At 35.4% G+C, this 17,192-nt stretch overlaps 1 protein-coding gene across 2 annotated transcripts in view; it reads left to right on the top strand.

Moving 5' to 3' along the window:
- Window positions 1-1,313: 1,313 nt before the first annotated feature.
- The window catches only part of LOC123682581 (neutral ceramidase), a 64,879-nt gene continuing 49,000 nt past the window's right edge, over window positions 1,314-17,192 (top strand). The window contains exon 1 of one of the 2 annotated variants that reach the window (XM_045621313.1): window positions 1,314-1,695. The gene's annotated coding sequence lies outside the window, so the exon portion shown is untranslated. Of the gene's footprint in view, window positions 1,696-12,612; window positions 13,004-17,192 lie in introns of those variants that run through there. The other variant, XM_045621296.1, reaches the window with a different exon arrangement.

The following is a 17,192-nucleotide window of genomic DNA, read 5'->3' on the forward strand; positions in this document are numbered from 1 at the left end:
TTCAATGACGTCCCTCAGCACCATCTAGGAAGGAATTGCCGAATTATTCAAAAGTTCATTGCAGACAAACACCTAGTCACTGAATTTTTGAATAGTACGATTATTCCTTCCTAGATGCTGCTGATGAACGACAAATCGGATTTGAAGCATGTTGTTCAACTATACAGAGTGATTCCGTAGGATAATTTTACATCTAGTCAATACAGTTTCGAAATAATGTTTGGTTTATGGTTGGGGCCTTTTGAGACTACATGAGGATTTGCCCGATTCGATCGACACTACCTCAATCAATAACTTCAGTATGCCTCATTCAATTTTGAAGAAATTTTCAGCACAATACAATATGAGAGAAAACTTATTTTTCTAAAATGGAGGAAAAGTAATTGCGTATAATTAAAGAGTAAGAAAAGCCTTGATAGCTAGTGATTCTCACTGGAGACAACAGAAATGTTGTAGGTAAATTTTACATATTGAAATTGAATTTATTATAATGTCTGATCATATGATCCTTCTGGAATTCGGCAAGATCATTCGAGTGAATTTTTTACATATATGTACTTAGTTACAAACTAATTTCAACCTAATCCACATTTGATTTTGCATAAAGTTTGAAATTGTTAATATATTCATCTACAGACAAAATTTTAAATAAAATAAGTAGGATCTGTCTAAAATAATATGTAGATATTAAGTTTTTTCGAAAATTTGCTCGTACATTCTACGTATATTTAAACAAGAAATTTTGCAAGCTCCTTTAAGGGTGTACACCACCTTTCTCACTATATTCTTCAGTGGAGATTCATTTTGATTCTGGACAGAAATGTCTTGATCGATTCTTTCAATTTTGGAAGAGAACTTCGTATGGCATTTTAGACAAAACTCACTGATTTCGCAAAAAAAAATTTATTGGTTTTGTTTTTTATTACTTCGAAAATTGGAAGGTTTTTCAATCGTATCGATCAAATTACTTCAGTGACGAATATCAAAATATTTTTCACTATCCTCATTTGATAATTTTTCATTTATTGATATTCTGAAATTTTAAATTGAATTAAGTACACGAGAACGTACTTAGGTATAATTTTTTTCGGAAAATCTAAAAATTTGAAAGATTTTTAAATTCATCATTAAATAATCGAGATACGATTGATAAACCTTTCAACTTTAGAAGTGATATAAAACAAAAACTATGAATTCTTTTGTGAAAAAAATCAGCGAGTTCATTTTGAACTGCAATAATATCTGTTCTCTCATCAATGTCCGTGAATAATTTAGATAATACGGACCAAAGCTGCTGATAGAATGTATATTTCATTGTGTTAACTAATACTTATGAATATGAGTTAATCCTTGATATTGTCACAGTTTTATAGAGAAAGTGAATACCAATAAAAAAATTGCGCAACGTAAAGAGTTCTATCCATCTATCTGAAGAGATAGATGATCCGCCTGTTTATTGATTCAAGCTTTTAGTAGATTTGTCATTATACATAATCACTATCTAGGTACATGGAGCTAATCTTATACTTCTAAGAATTGCATGCATTTAATGCATTGTTTACTAATGCTTGTCCAGTTTACAAGACCATTCCATATATGTTATATGAGTGAAAGATACGTAGTCTTTGTTGAGTGTTTTGATCATGGGATTTAATTATTCGTGAAATTGTTCTACTCGAAAAATATGTCTATGAGGTAAGTAAATATCTTTTCTGTAATCCATATATATTCGCTCCAAAACAAATATTTCATTTATATTCAGAATGTTTCCACAATATATCTCATCATGTTATCGATTTATTATTCCATTAATTAATGAGAGACTCAATCAATATTGTTCGAAATCAAAACAATGTCACTGAAGTAGTATTAGTTTTTCCCGATATTCTGCTCTAATTTTCTATCAATCAATCACTACGAAATTTTATAAGAAACTTAAAATTGTTATTTCATATCAACATCCAAAATCTCAACTCCGTCGGTTTTGTGGTCAAGTAAATACTGGTCAACATTTTTTCAATATCCTTTTTGTATTTTTTATTGTTCAGGTGAAGTGAGTACTTTTCAGCTTTGTGAAGCTCATGGGCGCCCGCAGAAATTTTTCTCAGGGGGGGCAAAATGAAAATAATTGAAAAACAATAAGGCATCCATGATTGTCGTAGGCGACATCAGTATTCCGTTTCTTTCTATTTCTGTATTTATCACCAGCGTCTACTCTGAATTTCAAAAGATCACTAAAAGTGGTACAGGGTGGACAAAAATACAATAGTTTCGTGTGTGCTCATAAAATAACGCATAATATTCTTTATTAGTTAAATTAACAATATTATCAAAAATACTTATTGTCTAGCGCTAATTGGTTTGAATGTAACACCCTGTAGTTTGTTACATTTTTAGATTAATAAAAATGAGCTGTTTCCAAACATGTTTGGTACTTTTGGTCTAGCAGACAGAATATGAAAGAAATTATTTCATATTTTTATACATTTTTATCAATCTAAAAATGTAACAAACTACAGGGTGTTATATTCAAACCAATTGCCGTATTTTTGATAATATTGTTAATTTAACTAATAAAGAATGTTACGCGTCACTTTATGAGCACACACAAAACTATTGTATTTTTGTCCACCCTGTACCAATTGGAATCAACATGTGATACATTTTTGGAATCTGCTCAGCCAGAGTAATCGGAAAATTGAGTCAAAATGGGGGTATTCCATTAAAAAAAATGACGCTGACGTCATTACTCGAAAGTAATCCACCCTGTATATTAGATTATTATTTTAAAATACGGTGAATTAAAATAAAGAATCGACATGTTTCAGGATTATTTCTTAAAATGGTCTGTTTAGCAGAGAATGAATTTTGTTCCATACTTAACGGTTACGGACGCAGTGTATAAGATGAATTTATAAACAAATTGACACGCATGGAGTGCTTTCGGTTCCATGATTTTTCTTCACCCAAGAAGTGCTCAACGCGCCTAAAAAAGTTTTTAATTAAAAAAATACCTCTGCCGATTATGGATTATATGTATAGTATGTAATTCCATTGAAAACCGGAAAATAGTTGTGAATCTATTACTTTCCTTTTTTCCTTGACCTTTGGATTGAGAAAGTAATATTGAGGGTGTTGTGCTGAAAAATGAGGCATCCAAAATCTCAGGGGGGGCCATGGCCCCCCCTGGCCCCCCCCTGCGGGCGCCCATGGTGAAGCTGGCCCCCCTAAATGCGAATTTTGGGATCAACATTTCAGGATCGTTTATCCATCGTGGGTCCACGTTTGTCTATCTTTTTTTTTCATTTGTCCAGACACCGTTCAAGAGATATGGAAAAAGAAGTTCTTTCCGAGCTTCATCTGAGCAGGACCCTCAGATTGCGAAAACGTGTTTTAAAGAGCATAGATCGCTTGTTCAACGTTAGTCCTCTTTTTTCCACCCAATAATTTCATGTGTCCACCCTCACAAAAAAATAAGGGTGGTTTGTCCATCGCAATATTTCGTTTGTCAAGGCCCCATTCGCAAGACGAAAAGAAGAATTGATGTTCAATCGAAATCCTTCGTTGGACTATGTAGAAATGATGATTGATAATTTTTTACGGTATGAATGGTTTGTCCATTATTCTCGACACTTCTTTGCATTCACAAAACGGGTTACAGGGACTTGACAAAATGAAATGATGTGTCACGGAATGTGCAATCTGTCGAGGATAATATTTTTATAAATCTGGTAATCGTCATTTAAATCTCAAAAAATATTATATAATTATAAAAAATCGAAATATCTTGAAAATATGTTTAAGCATATGAAACTTTGAAGAGCCCATGGCTCATTTATTCCATGCAATCCGAATATTCAATAAAGAACATGTTCCATAAGAAAAAACATGTTTGGTCATTTACTCTTTTTTGATACACCCTATCTATGTATTTCCAAACAATTTGAGAATGTAGCTCCAATGGAACCTAATGATAATGCGTAAATGTCGGTTAAATGGGAAAGCTGGTAGCATTTTTAGTGGCCTTCTCGATGTTGAAAACAAAAACAAAATTGACAGTCGCGTTGTCATAAAATGATATTGTTTTCAATGGAACACCCTATATTTCTTCATGCATTTCGATTCGTTATAACATTCTCAACAACAAAGCTTATATCATCTTTCTTCTTAAAGTAGAAAATGACCGACTTATTTTGAAATATTATTTCTTTCACTAGTACAAAAAATTTATTTGTTTCGGCGAAAAACACCTCATATGATTGTCCAAACACCCATTTTTTTTTGTACTTATACGAATGACAACATTTCGTTACTAATAGCAAAATTAGACAGTGAAAAGAAAAAATTGCGCTGGGATATGAGCTCGTGAAACCCGTGATCATCATGTCGCACCACTCAATTGACACCACTAAGCTTCTTCTTCCTCAAGTGTCGTCTTCGTTCCGAAGTTTGGCTGTCATCAAAGCTATACCTATTCTCGATACTGCACTAAGCTATTTGGTATTGATATACAAAACGATAATTTCCATCTTAAAGCCATTTCGCTAGCCGCATTCATTTTGTGAATCAATAGTGTCAATAGAAGGGCCCAAATATGTGTCCAACAAGAAGGCGGTGTTTTTGAACATTTACTCGATATTTTATAGCGCTTTATCAAATTCGTTTGTTATAAATGTTTCCTATTAATACAACTGTCTTATTTTCACCTTAAGGAAAAACGTCAAATGAGCTCTGTTGTTGAGAATGTTATTACGAATCGAAAAGCATGAAAAAATATAGGGTGTTCCATTGAAAAAAATATCATCTTATGAAATATTATGACAACGTGACTGTCAATTTTTTTTTATTTTCGGCGTCGAGAAGGCTACTAAAAATGTTACCAGTTTGCCTATTTAACCGACATCGTAGCATCAATAATATCGGAGTTGGCAATGGTGCCGACTTAATATGGAACACCATGTACACAAATTCTATACATATCTATACATGTATATATTTGTCTCCAAGGGTGCAGTTGGTACATGAATGAAGAAGTGCTCAAAAGTTACTCGTTAGTGCTCTTCTCATTTTTATCGAGTTTTTTGGATTCCGAGACATAGTGACACGTGTGCAGTTCTAAAGATGTGTAATTCATCATTCTATCGGTAAAGGCCATTGGGAATGACAGGAAAATAATGGTTGTCGGACGTTCAACAGAAACTGTGCTTTCAATGTTCATATATCACACTGAGGTGTAAATGAGAAGGATCTGTTTTTACCACTCATCGACTCGACAATCACTCTTACATTTCAATTATTCATTCAGATATGGCATGAAATGTTTTTCAATTTTCCATATATCTCTTTCAATTTATAGATGATGAATGTTTGTATCTCCCGTACCCAAAATGAAAAGTAGTGACAGGATGAACAATCAGAATGGTCGTTAAACATCAACTCCAATTATTATGTCGCTTCTGTGAACAAGATGATTTTTATTTGAAGTTCGTTCGCCGAACAGATCGCTCTATAATTTTGTCATAATGTTTCGTGTTTTTCGAATTTTCAGCCGGGAATGGTCTCATACGATAAGGTTCGACTGATTGATGACGAATTCGTCCTCAAATTCGATTCTGTAACTCTTCGGTTCTGCATCTTAACATCGAAATATCACCTATTCTGGCGTCTTAGGTCGGATAATATTACGGAATCTGAGTTGGTTGAGTGGATGATAAATTCTGTGGTTTCTTGAATTGTCAGAATTTCCAGAAAATGCCGAATCATTTTTTATCATTATTTTCGCATGAAGAACAAGGCTTCAATTATCATAGTTAGAATGATCCAATTTAGGTCAAATATGCGCTGTTTCGTTTGATAACTACAGTTCCAAGTTAACAGTTGTGCCTTAGGGGGCAGCTCTTCGTGGATAATTCCCTGCCAATCTCACTTAACACACAGCAAAATCTTCCTGGCCGTTTCCGATGACTCACCGCGTTTCGACCACGACCGTTTTAGCTTGACGTTGTCGTGAATGATTCACTTTTCATCACCAGTTACCAAGCGTTTTAAAAATGAGGCGATTTTGTTGCGATTCTGCAGTGATTCGCAGTGGAAATTCGGTCCATGCAGTGTTTTGTGTTAACTCATGTGGTACCCATACATCTAGCATCTTCTTGAGATCAGCCTTATGCAAAAAGTGTTCCAAACTGTTCATTGTGCACCCTTAAGCTCTTGAGCAATCGATACAGAACTCGACAATGTCCATGATTTTATCGATATTTACGACAATTGGCCTTCCAGTGCGTAGTGCATCTTTGACATCGAAACTACGGAACGGAATCGCCGAAACGAAAATTGCACATGATTGGCTATTACAGTATCAGGTCCATAAACATTATTTACATTTTCAGCCGCCTGGCTTGTATTTTTGCCTCTATCTAAGAAAAACTATAAAATATAGCGTCTTTTTATTGCTAGTGTTCGCTCGACGCTCAAACTTAACTGAGTCAACTCATCACCAAACTGTCAGAATGATTTCGTAGTACGAAATCTCATTTTTCTAATGCCATATAGTGGAACCCGATCGTACAACGTACAACGCGAGATACAGATAACTAAAGCCATCTATTGTAAAAATAATGGATTCCTTTTTACTACACCTATTAAATAAAAACATATGATCAAATATTGAAAACTTAATAACAAATTCTAGTTTCCTATTTTTTTTACTAGCATATCTTTGGATAATATTTTCAACATTCAGACTGCTGCAAATGGTCCTGTGTATATGCATTAATGCTAATCCATTCAACCTTTCTAGATCCATTCAACCATTCTAGATCATATCCAATCTTTCACCCTTCTGAGTGCCCACGCATTTGTTTCGATGATTCAGAATACACATATTTATAAGGTTCGCGAGGCGGGGGCTATGCCCCCCCCCCCTGGATCCACTCCTGGTATTTCCACAAGTACAGTGAATTAATTATCCACAGTGGCGACAAGCGCGGTCTCTGGCTGATCCTAAATATGGCTGATTTTTGTTTACATTCTCCATTTACCTGATTTTTGGGATTTATTCAGAATGTAAGGCCAATTTTATTTAGTCAGTGTAGTATTCTTCAGTTAAATAAATTCGTTCTGTATACAATTTGATACTTTCAGGCCCAATAATTTTGATTTTGACGTATGTCAGTTCAGATCAGTTCAGTGAATTATTTTCTTGAGTTTTATGGTTCTATGTCCCCAGTCGCCATTTTTAGGCTCAATCTGAACGAATTGTCGCCACTATGTTCAATTAAGTCACTATAACCACAAGTGTCTTATAACTCGTGCAGAATCCCCAAATACCCAAAATACCATATGCGTCAATTAGCGCGCTCCTATTGCTATTGATATGATAGATCACTACAACTCAGTGGCTGCTCGTTGAAAGGTTGTTTCAGTAATTTTTACGGTTTAAATGATACACATGAAAGGTCATAGAAATCAATCATCGTTTTAGAGATAAAGAGGAAAGTTGCTGTTTCTTAAATGACACCCTATATTTCTGGACGCAGCCTAAGGACCAAGGTGGCGTGGACATTTATTCCTTTTTCAGGCCTCACCTGTTTTGAGTGTCACGAGACGCCACTGAACAACTCTAGTTACTATACTCTGTACGATTCCTTCGACACGATTCGCAATCTAAATAGTAATTAGTGGGCACTGCTTCAATTTACGATGCCTTTTGGGAATACTTCTTCACAAAATTCGGTACAATACCAAGTATTGCGATCGTGCCTTAATATGCGGCCGGGCTTGGATTCGATTCCTGTTTCCATATCCGCTAGCTAGATATTATTAGATCATTGGTGTGAACATAGAAGTTGTTTGGATTATATTATTCATTTGTATGAACGTTGCCAGAATATTGAGCTTGTATTTGCAGTCACATTTTACACATAATACTCGTACTAGATGACCCCGGATTTATACACTTGACGTTGTTGTTGACGTTCCTTTGACGTTGAGGTTTGCAATTTGAAAAATTATTAAGGCCCTTTTCGAATTTGATCACAGAATAATTTACTGTGTATTTATGAACCTAAACTAACCTCCAAATATCTTCTTTACGAAATGTCAAAGGGACGTGTGAGATGTTAAAAAAATCGAAGTGGAAGAATAATTAACCTGCTTTTACTGATTCAGAATAAATTCCAAAAATAAGGTAAACGGAGAATGTAAACAAACAGCCACCATATTTAGGCTAAGCCAATCAAAAACGAGACCACGCGTGTCGTCACTGTGGTTTATTAAGTCACTCTAGACCAAATTACAGTGACATAATGAACCACAGTGACGACAAACGTTGTATATAACGCCATCTACAATCTTTTGATGAGGAACCACAAGTTAAGAGAAAAAGTATATCATTCAGAGATTATAACTTATCAAATGAAAAGTTTGAGGACACATTCCTCAAGAGGAAGCGCTAACCGTAGACACGTGTTTTGGGCTTTAGGCCCTCATCAGTACGGTGAAAAAGTGTTAGGATGAGCAAAACTTGGTGAAGAACAGCAAACAAACGAGTCAACAATAGAAACCAGACGCTCATTTGTGGTTTCGGTAGGCAGACCCTTTAGACTACAAGGCAACAACCAACGTCACCACGTAGGCAGCTATAGCTACCTGCGTGACATCCGAGTCCAGGAAATACATAAAAAAGAAATAATGAGGGGAATTGAAATCAAAGGAAGAGTTTGAGGTCCGTGTTTACGGTTAGCGCTTCTTTTTAAGGGGTGTGTCTTAAACTTTTCCTTTGATTTCTTCTTCCCCGAATATTGGCTATCATCATGGCAATTTTTATTTTGGACACAAACTCCCTGAATTCCAATTCAATTCAATTGAATTCAATTCTCAATTGATTTCAATTCCTCTCATTATTTCTTTTTTATGATTATACTTTATAATATCCTTGTATCCTTGCAACGTAGTACTTCTTACAAACTACGTCAACATGTAATGGAGTTAGGGTCTGCATTGTGAGATATAAACTCGATAAACTGTTTGCAGTTTCACCAAAGTCTATAAACTTATTACTTCGAAAGATATCACGCATGGGCGCCGGCAGCAGGGTGTACCCCTGTCAGGAAAGAAAATGCTGCTTGCAATGCAAAGACGGAAGGGATTTATGCATCGCATTGTGACTGGAGACGAAAAATGGGTTCATTACGATAAACCCAAGCGCAGAAAATCATGGGTATAACCCGGCCATGCTTCCACATCGACGGTCAAACCGAATATTTACGGTTCCAGTATTTGGCGAGACCAGATCGGCATAGTGTATTATGAGTTGTTAAAACCGACTGAATAAATCACAGGCGATCGTTATCGAAAGCAATTATTGCGTTCGAGTCGAGCATTGGAAGACAAATGACCGCAATACAACGAGAAACATGATAAAGTTATTTTACAGCATGACAATGTTCGACCCCATGTTGCGAAAGTGGTCAAGACATACTTGGAAACGTTGGAATGGGAAGTCCTACCTCACCCGCCGAATTCTCCAGACGCTGCTTTCTCGGACTATAACTTGTTTCGACCAATGACACACGGCCTGTGGACCAGCAATTCCGGTGTTATGGAGAAGTAGAAAATTGGATTGATGCGTGGATCGCTTTAAAAGATGACCAGTTTTTTCAACTGCCCGAAAGATGGGAGAAAGTAGTGGCTAGTGATGGGCAAAACTTTGAATCATAACTGTATAACCAGTTTTTTACAAAAAAAAAGGCGGAAGCAAAGTTGTATGTCTATATGAAGTTGTCTCGCGAGGAGATCTCAGAATCCCTTCAAGGTAGAAAAAATGAATGACACATTTTCGGGTTCGAGAAAAATCATATTGGTGACTTCCTGATTGCTGCATGATACTGCATTCGTAACCTGGGAGTCCTATTTGACAGTGAATAGAGTTTTGTCCATACGTTGAAGAGATCTGTGTTACTTCTTGTTGACTGGAATTCGTTGTCATAAACTTTAGGGAATTTAATGATTTTTTTGCTCTCAGGAGCGTTTATTAATTTTTTTTTGCCTCTTGAAAGTTCATCTAATCTAATGAATAAATAATATGGTTTACAATATGAGCAACTCACCTCACTCTGGTTGAGCGAATCCAGATGAAGTTTTCAAAATATGTCATGTTCAGGAAAACTGGGAGGTATCCTGAATGTGCTGTTGATTCTGGAAGGAAATGAGAAACTAAATTTACCTTACACGTAGAAGGATAAACTGCCCCTTTCTGCTCTCTCTAGTCAAAAACCTAGTGCTAAGAGTGGTGACCAGGCGTCTGCTGGCATTTGGCCTACCTACTCCTCGGACCAACATAAGTAGCAGTTTTGCGGCAGTGCTAATAAGCTTGGTACTGATGTGCTTTTGTAGTTATAGTTTAATAGCGAGTTTTTTATAGATGTGAAAAAATTTTAGTTTATATCTGTTTCTGACTTCTTTGATGAATTTTTTGTTATGGTATACCTACTTGTTTATTGTTACCCTCTAATTGGGAACTCTTGTTGGCTAAAAAAAGCATAAATATGAGGTGTATATGCTGATGCACCCCTCAAATGTGATCCATGCGGCGCCCATGATATCATGTCTCGCTTTTGAATGAAACATTAGCTTATCATTGCCAAATTGCTTCGGAAGTTCATTCTCAGTTGGAGTACACTCATTCCTATTTCCTATTCCTTTATTCATTTAACATTCACTTCCGAACATTGTAGATTCCGTATATAAATTCCAACCCAATGTATAAACACGAGACGCGAATGATAACGATGTCAAGAATCGATTTGTGGAAACTTCGTGTTTACAAATGCGATGATACGGTACATAAAATATGTAAATTGGGTTTTACTGTTTTTCGAAACGCACGTTCATTTCTGTACTTTCAAGATTGCAAATTTCACATTATTTAATATTTGATCAGATGAATGTACATTTTGTTTTGATATATGCACTTTGTTCACATTGCTTCTGTTCACAAATATGAAGTGAAAACTCCCTGGTCTGTGATGTGGAATGAAAAGAAAATAACTTGGAATTCTCAACACAATGGTATTCATCACTTTTGTTGAAAAAATTTCTTTATGAACGAAAAAATTGTTAATACAATTTGATATAAATAAACACTTTTGACTGATAATGAATTTATTCTAGTTGACAATTATTTCGACGTCTCAGCGGCTTTACCAAGAATTGATTACATTGCAGATTAATACCTCTCTAAATACAATTTTTTTATTCTTATGAATAAATGATGAATAATATTAATTGAATTCAGATTTCAAATTCTCCTGCTTTCGACTTCATAAAACGCTCGAATATTTCGTTTTTTCTCTTCGATATGATTAAATAAAAAACCGGATGATGCGGATGAACCATTATTTTTAATTCGAATAGATCATGCTGATATTCTCGATGCAAAGATATTTGAGATTAGTGAATATGATAGAAAAAAATCATTCGTGATATTCGTTGAAATTCCAGGAAATCCGATTTCTCGGAGAAAGTAGATAATGCCGCCCTCCATTATTTGCCGGCTCTCTAGAGCAGGCCCAGCGGAAACAGGTTCTTCTGCTCAATTTTGACTTTATAGAAAGCTCGAAAAAAATTCTTTTATTCAGGATTATTGAGTAAAACAATCAGATTATGCGAATGAACCATTATTTTGAATTCGAATTTGCCCACGGCCAACACTAGTTTGATATAAAAAATGAAAAATATTATAATATAATGGAATGTGGTATGAAATAATGAAACTTGCTATATTTCTTATGAAGAATAAGTTTGAAATGGTGAAATGGGATCATTTCTCGTATATTTTGCATTCCATTCTAGGGAATCAACATTCTGATTGGAGGATTAAAAATAAAAATTATCAAGAAGCCTCTTCAAGAGGCAATAAAATTCGGCAACGTTTTTCAAAGCGAACGTCGGCAAGCTTGATGGATACATGTGTTTTTTTAAGCGTCAGTAAAGTCATTGGTCTATGCGGATAAGCCATAAACCCTTGACCATTTGGAAGACAACATTCGCCGTGTTATTGCCGATATACGGCCACAAATGTTGGAAAAAGTCATCGAAAATTGGACTTCCAGATTGGACTACATCGGAGCCAGACGTGGCGGTCATATGCCAGAAATCATATTTAAAATGTAATGCCACAAGATTATCTTGGGGATAAAAAAATTCATGTCAATCGAATAATCCATCGTTGTCTTATTGCAATTCAAAGTTCTATAGCTCTAAAGAAAAACCCTTTATTTCCATCTCAAACTTGGTTTTCGATTCAACGAGCAAACCAAAGCAAGTCTTTTATCAAATTTGTATGCCGAGAGTTGAATTTAACATTATCGTTATTTTTGTTATTTGAGAAGAATAAAAACAACGTTTCCGTATAACATTTTAGGCTAGTTGGACGTTCGACCCATATATAAGGAAGTCGGGCGTATATAGACCCTGAAGGTCTCAAGGTACTATGCTAGTCATGCCTGCAACCAGAGAATGTTGGAGTCACTTATATCGGAAGTATCATTATCATATTATTACAACCGCTTCAATCCTCTGGTCAATTTTATCTCTAGCTCAGGCCATTCAATAAACAACGGGCTCAAGAGAGCATTCTAACCCAACGAAATAGCGTTCGATTTAGGTGTAAATAAAGCCTTATCAGATCAGTTGTTCACTGATGGACCTAAGACGAGTTATCAGGTGTTTTTCTTGGATCCGGAGATATGGATTGCTATATAAGTGATATCAAGGTGTCAGGTATCAATCTGATTTTTTCCCGTTGATGGTTTCAGTGCAGTGAGTCATCGATTGTGCGAGTGGAATTCGTTAAAATTTAGTTCGATTCAGATAGAATTTGCGTGCGTGGGTAACGTAAGCCTAGCTTACGGCAGTACTGTTGGTGACAGTTTGGATTCTGTTGAAGCTTACTAAACTTTGGACGGAGTGGGATTTAGGAGATAGCAGTATCTACTTTTGGGTAATGTCATATGATTTTTTTCTAATATGCTGAAAATTCTCTTATGTTTTTCAATTCATAGGAATATGTATTCATGATATACCACAGAAACAAAAAAAGTTACTATGTGACTCTCTTATTTTGTCTACATTTAACTTTGGGGACGTGGTGTGGTGTATGGAGATTGCTTAACCGAAATTACTAAAAGTAGAATTCAAAAAGATCAAAACTCTTGTTTACGATTCATATATGGAATCAGAAAATATGGAAGGATCTCATACAGGCTGAGGGAGATAGGGTGGTTGAATATGAATTTCCTGAGAAAGCTACATTCGGCATGTTTCTACCATAATGTCGTGATGAATAAACTACCTTGCTACCTACATCGAAAAATAATTTATAGGACCGATGTTCACAATATTAATGTGAGAAATAAAGGTCTTATCACTCCACCTATTCATAAAACAAGTATTTTTGATAGAAGCTTTACTTACAATATAGCCAAGATCTACAACTCTGTTCCTTTTAACCTCAAGCTCCTGAATATAAAAAATTTCAAGGTTAGCGCTTTCCGATACTACCTCAATGAACAAAATAAATAATGATTTTTCTTTTTGCTGTTTCCTAAGTCTTGTGTGTTTTTTTCCTTTTTAAAATAGTGAACACAGAACGCCTTTAAGTAATTTTTTTTTTTGGTTGAGTTTGAGCAGGATATGCATGCGTGCATGACTGGACTCCGCCTTTTTTCACAATCAAGCTACAGCTCGACTACTATATATGTTTGTACTTCTATTTATGGAAATAAAGTTCATTATTATTATTATTATTATTATTATTTATCAAACACAAAATGGAAATTATTGAATTATTATTGTAGATCAATAGAATTCGAGTGAGATTTTCGGTGAATCTGTCGAATTCCAGTAAGATTCAACTGTTTGAATTTCAACTGTTACGTTTTTAAATGGTTCCACATATTCTTTCAGAAACCCAGGAACAGAGAAATATATGATTCCGTTAAGATGTAGGTATTTTTCGAATGAGCTCTAACGATTCGACTCATTGATTGAGGTAGGTTCGGATCCTAAATGCCGCAATTGAATTTGTAATTGAGCAAACTTCGACTAGGGGATCCGTAAATATGAAAGTACCAAATGTTGTTTTACTGAAAATTATTTGACCGTCCTAACAACCAATAAAAATTTGTCATTTTGTGCCATATGAAACGATTTCACCCAATTATGTCAACATTCAGGGCCAGCGTTAGGGGTGAAGTTACCGTTTCAGGAGCCACTTTTTGAGGGGCGGCAATTCGTCTTAGTTTGTTGGACAATTTTTCATCATTCATCCTTGATTCTTAAAAACAACATCTCGTTGTTTTGCTCCGCTGTGTTTGTCAACATTCCCTGCAATAAAAATCTCCAAACTTCCTACGATTTTGCATGCGTAACTAGTTACTGTTAAATGTCAAATTTTTTCAGCTTGTTACATGTTTGATGCTTTTTCTTTGATTCAAGCGTCAAAATTACTCGCGCCGGCCCTGCCAACATTACACTGATGGTTGCATTCAGTGCAATTATCAATCACTATGACAACACGATTGAATTTGACAAGTTCATTCCAAATGAATTTCAAAACATCACGTTTTGGCAATGCGTATGTTCAAAGTGTAATAAATGCGCTAATCAAAAAAAAAATTCCCAGAAATACAACAAACAGTAACAAATATATTTCGGGCTGTTACCAAGGAACAGGCTTCGGATTGTCATAAAATCATCTCGTCTATTATCAATGTCCTAGGGATATTACTAATTTCCAAAACGATAGTAATGAAAATTCGCATTTGAATGGGAAAGAACAGTTTCAAGTTCAATGCGAATTTTCATGGAATTATTTTCACAAGAACCAGAGAAGATTTAAGAAAAATATTGAAGGAAAAAATACCTAATATTTCATACATGACTAGGTTGAAATTTTGGTTGTGTGAATAAAAACAATTTCATGTTAATCATGTCACCATGTCTAGCTGTTTTTTGTTGTTGTTATGTTGGTACACTTGTCATATAAACGTGTGTAAAGTTTCATTTCAATCTGCCAATTCATTCTTTGTTCACAAGCCATTTAGTATCGACGTGTCACACTATTTTCATACAATGGAAAAATTGAGTATTGTCATTGAATTTTCATCTTTGGAAGGTTTAAAAGCAACGACAATTTATGAATGAATAATGACATAATTTTTTCGCATTCAATCAGTTCAGCAGAAAAATGGGTTGCTGGATTTAAACGTAGTCGTACAAGTCTTGAAGACGATCTTCGTCAAGGAGCAACATTATCAGAAATCGTAGAAAATATACGGAATCTCGTATTGAAAAATCATCGAGTGAATGAAAGAGATTTAGTAGAAGCTCCAGGCATTGGGCAGTGTAAGAATTATTTTGAATGAACTATTGAGTTTCAGAAAGCTGTGTGCAAAATGGGTGCCGCATTCGCTGACAATGGGACAAAAACACATTCGAATGCAATTTTCTCATCAACATTTAGACCGTTTTCGAAAGGATAAAGTAGATTTTGTGCGTCGATTCATCCCTATGGATGAAATTGGGGTTATCACCATGATCCTGAATCAAAACAAGAGGATAAAGAGGGGTGTGAGCCTGGTTCTTCGGCTTCGAAACGAGTTCGAGTCCAGAAATCGGCCAAGAAGGTGTTAGTATCACTTTTTTGGGATACAAAAAGAATTTTGTTTGTGGATTATTTGAGAAATGACAAAACAATGAATTCTGAATATTATTTTTACCTTTTAGACCAATTGAAGAGAAAAATTCGTGAAAGAGGACCTTGTTTGCAGATGGAAAAAAGTAATTTTCATCAGAAAAATGCACCGTGTCACAAGAGCATTTTGACAATGGCTAAACTTCATTAGTTAAAATTTGAATTGTTAGACCATCCACCAGGGGCGGATCCAGGCGATGTTTGAGGGGGGGGCCATAGAAAGTCACGGCTCATATAGGTTAGAAAAATGGCGGAATTTTTTTTTTTGTACCTACTGGATCAAGAGTTTTTTTAAAGAAAGATGGATTTTTGTAAATCATATCATATTCAGTTTCCAAAATTTTTGTAGAACAAAAACAAGTTCCAAAAATTTTATGTATTTCATAAATATATGTAAATTTATTTCACAAGAAAACTCAGGCGCATGAAAGTATAAGGAGTAGTAAGAAGAAATCCATTATTTCTGCATAAAGAACGAGGCTTCAATTACCATAGTTAGAATGATCCAGTTTAGGTCAAATATGCGCTGTTTCGTTTGATAACTACAGTTCCAAGTGCACAGTTGTGTCTTAGGGGAGCAGCTCTTCGTAGATAATTCCTTGTCAATCTCACTAAACACAAAGCAAAATCTTCCCGGCCGTTTCCGATGGCTCATCGCGTTTCGACCACGACCGTTTTTGCTTGACGTTGTCGTAAATGATCCACTTTTCATCACAAGTTACCAAGCGTTTCGAAAATGGGGCGATTTTGTTGCGATTCTGCAGTGATTCGCAGTGGAAATTCGGTCCATGCGGTGTTTTGCGTTAATTCATGTGGATCCCATATATCTAGCATCTTCTTGAGATCAGCCTTATGCAAATAGTGTTCCAAACGGTTTATTGTGCACTCTTAAGCTCTTGAGCAATCGAAACAGGACTAGACAATGTCCATGATTTTATCGATATTTACGACAGTTGGCCTTTCAGTGCGTGGTGCATCTTTGACATCGAAACTACGGAACGGAATCGACGCAACCAAAATTGCACATGTTTGGCTATTACAGTATCAGGTCCATAAACACTATTCACATTTTCAGCCGCCTGGCTTGTTTTTTGCCTCTATCTAAGAAAAACTATAAAAAATAGCGTATTTTTTCTGCTTGTGTTTATCTTTGTGGCGCGCTCAAACTTGACTGAGTCAACTCATCACAAAACTGTCAGAATGATTTTGTAGTGCGAAATCTCATTTTTCTAACGCCATATAGTGGAAACTGATCGGACTTGTACAACGCGAGATACAAATAACTAAAGGCAGCATTGAAAAAATAATGGATTCCTATTAAATAAAAACATATGATCAAATATTAAAAATTCAATAACAAATTCTGGTCTCCTATTTTTGATTAGCGTATCTTCGGATAATATGTATTTTCAACATTCAGACTGCTGCAAATGGT

This window comes from Harmonia axyridis, chromosome 1 (genome assembly GCF_914767665.1).
Source record: "Harmonia axyridis chromosome 1, icHarAxyr1.1, whole genome shotgun sequence".
In the NCBI taxonomy this organism is placed as follows: Eukaryota; Metazoa; Arthropoda; class Insecta; order Coleoptera; family Coccinellidae; genus Harmonia; species Harmonia axyridis.